The sequence below is a fragment of the Tachypleus tridentatus genome, chromosome 4 (assembly GCF_004210375.1).
Source record: "Tachypleus tridentatus isolate NWPU-2018 chromosome 4, ASM421037v1, whole genome shotgun sequence".
Taxonomy (NCBI): Eukaryota; Metazoa; Arthropoda; class Merostomata; order Xiphosura; family Limulidae; genus Tachypleus; species Tachypleus tridentatus.
Window position 1 is genome coordinate 86675470 of NC_134828.1, and position 6000 is coordinate 86681469.

The 6000-nt window shown below is 27.7% G+C and overlaps 1 pseudogene across 1 annotated transcript in view; it reads left to right on the forward strand.

The window, feature by feature from the left end:
- Nucleotides 1–2377, forward strand: part of LOC143249618 (tyrosine-protein phosphatase 69D-like) — a 309369-nt pseudogene extending 306992 nt beyond the window's left edge. The window contains exon 29 of the transcript XR_013027869.1: nt 498–2377. The product of XR_013027869.1 is annotated as a tyrosine-protein phosphatase 69D-like (transcript). The remainder of the gene's footprint in view (nt 1–497) is intronic.
- The last annotated feature ends 3623 nt before the right edge of the window (nt 2378–6000 follow it).

Here is a 6000-nt window from a genome sequence, read left to right on the forward strand (position 1 = left end):
ATAGATACTGAAATTAACAGTAATGACAATGACACATAGTAACTAACACTTATAGTTAACTATATAAGAAAGTGTGATAATAATTAATAACTAGCTAGCTTAAAGCAGAAAAATTTGTGAAGTTTAAAAAATTATCATTCTGTGATATTTTACTCTAGATTGTTCACATTGATGCTTCTAGTATCTTAAATTAGATTTCACAAGTACAGTACAAAATAAATTTTGGAGATAATCTTTTTTTAAATTAAATCAGAATTAACATAAAATGCAGTTTTTTTAATATTTCACATAATAATGTTGATTTAGATTATTCACTAAAAGTAGATATTAATAAAATTAAACATTCATAAAAGCCTGCATTTTTCATAAATGGTGTGAAATTTATATTGATATTTGTTTTATATTATATGGCACATTCAGGGAAAATCAAATGAGAAATAAGATCCTACATTGCACACTTTTTTACCAAATAAAATTATGTATATCTACATTTCTAGGGCCAATATGACTTTCTCTACCGAGGTCTTCTGGATTATATGCATCATCACAAGCTCATGGATATGGGTGATACACCTCTCTGAAGATTAATAGTTTTCCTTATCTTTGGGATATTAATAGTAATACTACAGATGTTACTTTTCTGTAGTAATTACATGAAAACGTTGGATCCCAGTCTTGCACTTCATCAAGTAACTTGTGCCAAGAAGAGAAATTTCACCAGTTAGTGCCTGAAAAAGTCAGACTATGTGAGAATAATGCCAGTGAGGTGACTTATAAATGAATAGGCTGGGAAATAAAAGAAACTAAATGTGTCTCTTTGCATGGCTCAAGAATTATGTGATTTGATTAGAAGTATAATATTGATTACCTTAACAACTTTAAAACAGTTTTGTTCACATTCATTTTCACAAATGGCCAGGCCTGATGAAGTATTGACAAAATGTGTAACCTGTAATTTTCTTTACTGAACTTCTGTGGAAACAAAATGATGTTGTGTAGCTTTTTCCATTATTAGTTTCAGCCGATTTAGAATTATCTCCTGTCTGTCACAGTACAACTGTTTTGATTTGTGGACAGAGAAATGAACCATTTTATCCATCCCTATACTGGTTAATTGAGTATTCTACATATCTATAGCTCTAATGTAAGATATCAGTATTGTAGTCATTCATTTTACTTTCAGTCGCATAATGTCATCCAATTTACTTACCGAAGAACATCAGTTGGTTGAGAAAATAAACAATGAAAAACATACTTTTTTTCAAACTCCAAAAAATTAATTTTTGTGTGTTACTTTTGTATTCATTATTTTTGGATTAATTCACTTTATTTTGAAGAATATTTCAAAGTATTTATTCAAGTTAAGGTATATCATATTTTTAATTACAACATAATGTTCACTATAATTAAATTTCTTTTAATGACCTGTTTCATATTTTGAAAGTTTTCCTGACAATATAACTTTTATCAAATCTGTCTTGGTTTAAACATGTGATACAGATCCATACCATATTTAGGTAATTTTTACATCAGATATGTAGCATTTTTAATGGCTTATAAATAACAATTTTAGTCTTAAATTTAACTATACTGTTTTTTGTTCAGATTCTGTAAATCCTGTAAGAGTCATTATAACATAACTCAGATTGTCAATGAATAAAATAATAATCTGGTTAATGGAGAAAATGTATACTAATTTTAATTCTAATTTTCTAAATGTGTTGTTCACTCATACTCTTTAACCATGTAAAAAATTAAAATATACAGAGCCAACATTTACATGAGTAAACAAACATAAATGTATTACTAAAATAACAGAATATTCTGACACTACATTATTGAAATGCTTGATATACAACTGTATTGTTTTTTCACAGCTTTATTTTCCTGTTTCCTAATAGCTTGAACAACCTTATTCAAATTGTTAAAAAGTGAATGTAACTCTCATGAAAATATCAATAATGATTATACACCCAATTTATAGTGATTGTGTATATATATATATATACACACAGCCAAATTTGTATATTTCATTCACACAAGTACAACTGAATGGAACTAATGTAGTTATAATACAATCGTTTGTACGATATTTTCAGTAATGGTTAGTTGAGACTGCAAAATTTGAATGCTTATGGTTTTGAACATGGAATTACAAATATTTAAATAAGTCAGAATTCCTTACATTTGTGTGTGATAATTAAATCTGAGTTCTCATATACCTTTTATTGAAAAATATTCTAAGCATCATTCTTCAAGCTTTTCCAATTAATTTTCATCAGAAATAGAGAGATATTTGTCTGTAAGATGATAGTTACGTATATTGATGCTGTTGTTCGTCATGATTAAAAAAGACATTGGTGCTTAATGTTAATTATAGAGGAATGGATGTAGTGAATGTCTCATTACAACAGTGTACAGAAGCTTTGCTAATGGTAGTAATTGTAACCATCATGTGCATCTATACAATGATTTTAAACCATACCTTTTTAATACAGGGTGCATTTATTTCATTTCTGAATCATTCATGCATAACAATTCCACTTGTGTATTATTTACTTAAAATTAGAATACTTTGAAATATGAAGATATTTTATTTCTAATTGTTAATATAAGTAATACAAAATAACTACTACAATCAAACAAGTTAGATAATTGCTTTACGAAAGTTGATTTAAGATTTTGTGATGCACAGAGTAACTGAATACAAGTTTTCAAGCTTTCTTCATTCATCCTGGTACTTCAGTGTCACTTGTAATTGATTGTATGTTGTTTTGTTTTTTTAAGGAAATTGGTATCTTTATTACATCTTTTAAAACATTAATTTTTTTTATGTTTTACAAATATTTAATACACTAACTATGAATTCTGGTAACCCAGTGTACTAGCATCCTTCAATTTAGTTGTTTTCTTTTTTTCACCATTAGAACATTGCTCCTAGCAGACTTTTTATGGTAGAACAAATATTTAAAAAATATTAATTTTTAAAATCAAATTGTTAAAAGTTGTTATATTTATATATGTGACTAAAAACTGAGCTACATTAATTAAGAACTATAAATTCAGTACACAATATAAGGAAGTTATTACTTATAAGCAGGGACATATTAATCTTATGATAAAAACATATTTATAGGCAAGAATGATTTAGTAAATAACAAGTACAATATATATAAAAAATACACAAGTTGTTTACAAGGCAAAAAAAAAAGTGAATTAAACTGAGAAATTATGGTGATTAGTTTTTCTATACTAGGTTCATAAAGTATGCTTACCAGTTTATACATGAACATGTTTTTCTTGAATATCAACAGCTTGGCTAATGTTTAACCTCAGTTTGCAAAATGCTCCAGATTAATCTAAATTAATTACTATTAAATAGCAACATGTTTTGTACTGTGGGATTTAAATGGCAAAATAAAGACTTTTATTTAAATTTTGACAATAGATGTCAATAATTAAAACTGGCTTAGTGTACTGGACTAGGAATCTAAGAGCATTCTTATGCCCATTGCCATAGAATAGTACTCTGCACTTTGAGGCCCATCATGCATTATAAGTGAGTCAACTCCCACTTTTTGATTACTGCAGCCTATGTGTTGATTACCTGCCTTCCTTAATCTTATTCAGTTGAAAATTTTGAGGTGGTAGTGCAGGTAACTCTCATGCATTGTTGTGTGATTATCCAAAGCACATAGTATGCCCCCAGGGGCTTAGTAATTTAATACTAAAACATAAGGTTATATCCCTGCTTATGACAAATATGATTTTAGTATAATTGTTTTTTTAAAGTACGTGAAACCAGAAAACGTTTGTAATGATATATCTACATGCATAGAAACCTTGAACCATTAGTCCTATGTAACTGGTTAGAAAAGAAATATGATTAATAACTTGCTATTAGGTAAACTTTTAAAGATTAAAAGAATTATAAATGCTATGTCACTGAAAGATACTTACAAACTTTAAGGAAATTTATTCCTTCAATAAAAAGATTAAACTTGAAAATAATACATTTTGATATACAAAATTTATTATGTACCACGTAACAAGTTACTTTCCTTAAAGAACACTCTTCTATTAACTTCTTGTGCTTTCAACAACCATTTGATTATCTGCTTAGTTAAATAATATCAAACAACTTCGTGACGATGAGAAACCGACTTGAAGTAAAAATATATCTCAAGACGGCTAGCATGGATATTAAAACTTTATTAAAATAGAGAACAACTGAAAATGACCTACGAAGGTCGAAAAATTGTTCTCTATTTTAATAAAAGTTTTAATACCCACACCAACCATCTTGAGATACAACTTGCCTAAAAATTAAGGTACAAACCACAGTATGAGAATAGTAGAATGTATCTTTAAGCGAGCATTTATGAAACTAGGGTCCACACTGCCTATCAGATTAAACGTCTTTTATAAAACTCAATCATGAAATGAGATTAGAAGTTTAAAATTAGCAACAAAAACACATACACAAGTTTATATTGTTATAAATCTAAAACTACCATTCGCCATCTGCAATCAGAAAAATGAAGCAAAAAATAATCTAAATAAAGGGTTTACTAAACGCAGATGACTAGAAATGGTGGCAGCTTTCCTTTTTGAAATTGCCAATCTAATTTTGTAATGGAGCTTTAGACAAGTGGGTGTTTATACATACACGTACATACAACTAATTAAAAAAAATAAAATTATGTCATATAGTTAAAAAAGAAGTTCAAGCCTACATTATTAAAATTTAAACAAGGTACCAGAACAATTTAGCAATTTCACTTAATGTATAGCATAAATCTTGTTAGTTTATTATTATAACAATTAAATGATTAAACATAGCATGGGATTAAAAAAACTAAAAATTTTTGCTTGTAAAATTTCCTTTGTCATTTATGAAGTGAAACGGACAGAAGCTAATTAACTCGAATTTTACATTATTACTATTAAATACTAAAAGCTTTAGATTTTTTTATGGTAAGAGAGACCGTGTCAAACTCCTCAAGCATATAATAATAAAAATAATAATTTTTTAAATTATTCTAATTCAGATCAGTTTCCTGTTCTCAAAGGTACACACAATAATAATAATGAAATAAATGTGTTTGACCCCTGTGACCAATTGTTTTAATTTATGTTAGAATGAAGCCACATTGACAATCTGCTGTGCTCATTGCGTAAAATCGAACTCCAGATTTTAGCGTTTAATGTATATAGACTTATAACTGCCCCATCGATAAAAAAATTGTTTTAGAATTGGAATCGTGCCACTTTACTAGGGCAGCGTACTGACAAATGTGTTCTACCGAAACTCCGCACTTTTTAAAATTTTAATATGATTACACAAATTAAATTGTAATTAATCCACGAGCTTTTGGCTCATACGGATGAATTATATTAATTATTCGGTACATTATTTGATTCCATTTAACTTAATAATACTAATTCATTATATTGTCTTAAATAAACAAAAATTATCTTACTAATACCTTAAATATGTTATATCTTTTAAACATTTTTTTAAGGTTAAAGGCAACTATATATAAATACAGTAAAACCTATATATATAGGAAATATCAAAATTTTACAGCATATCTTAAGATTTTTCTTATAAAAGGCTCTCTATGTAGCGGAACCTGCATAACGCGGGCGGAAAACTATCTTTCACCAATATATATGTAAAATCGGCTCGTTTCGGTTGAGAAAATTTTTTACGTAGAGGACTGAACAACGTTTTGACCTTCTTCGGTCATTGTCAGGTAAAAAATTTTCTCAACCCAAACGAGCCGTTTTTATATATATATTTTTCTACAAGTGGGTTTTCTCGACATCACTGATTATCTTTCACCTACCTTATCTATCAACAAGTATGATTAGAACCTGAGTAAGGCGGAAAAATGTTTTTGAATAAATATTAATTTCTTATTTAATTAAAAATTTGTTTAAATATTAATGAATTATTGTTTAATTAAAAATTCGTTTAAATATTAATAAATCCTT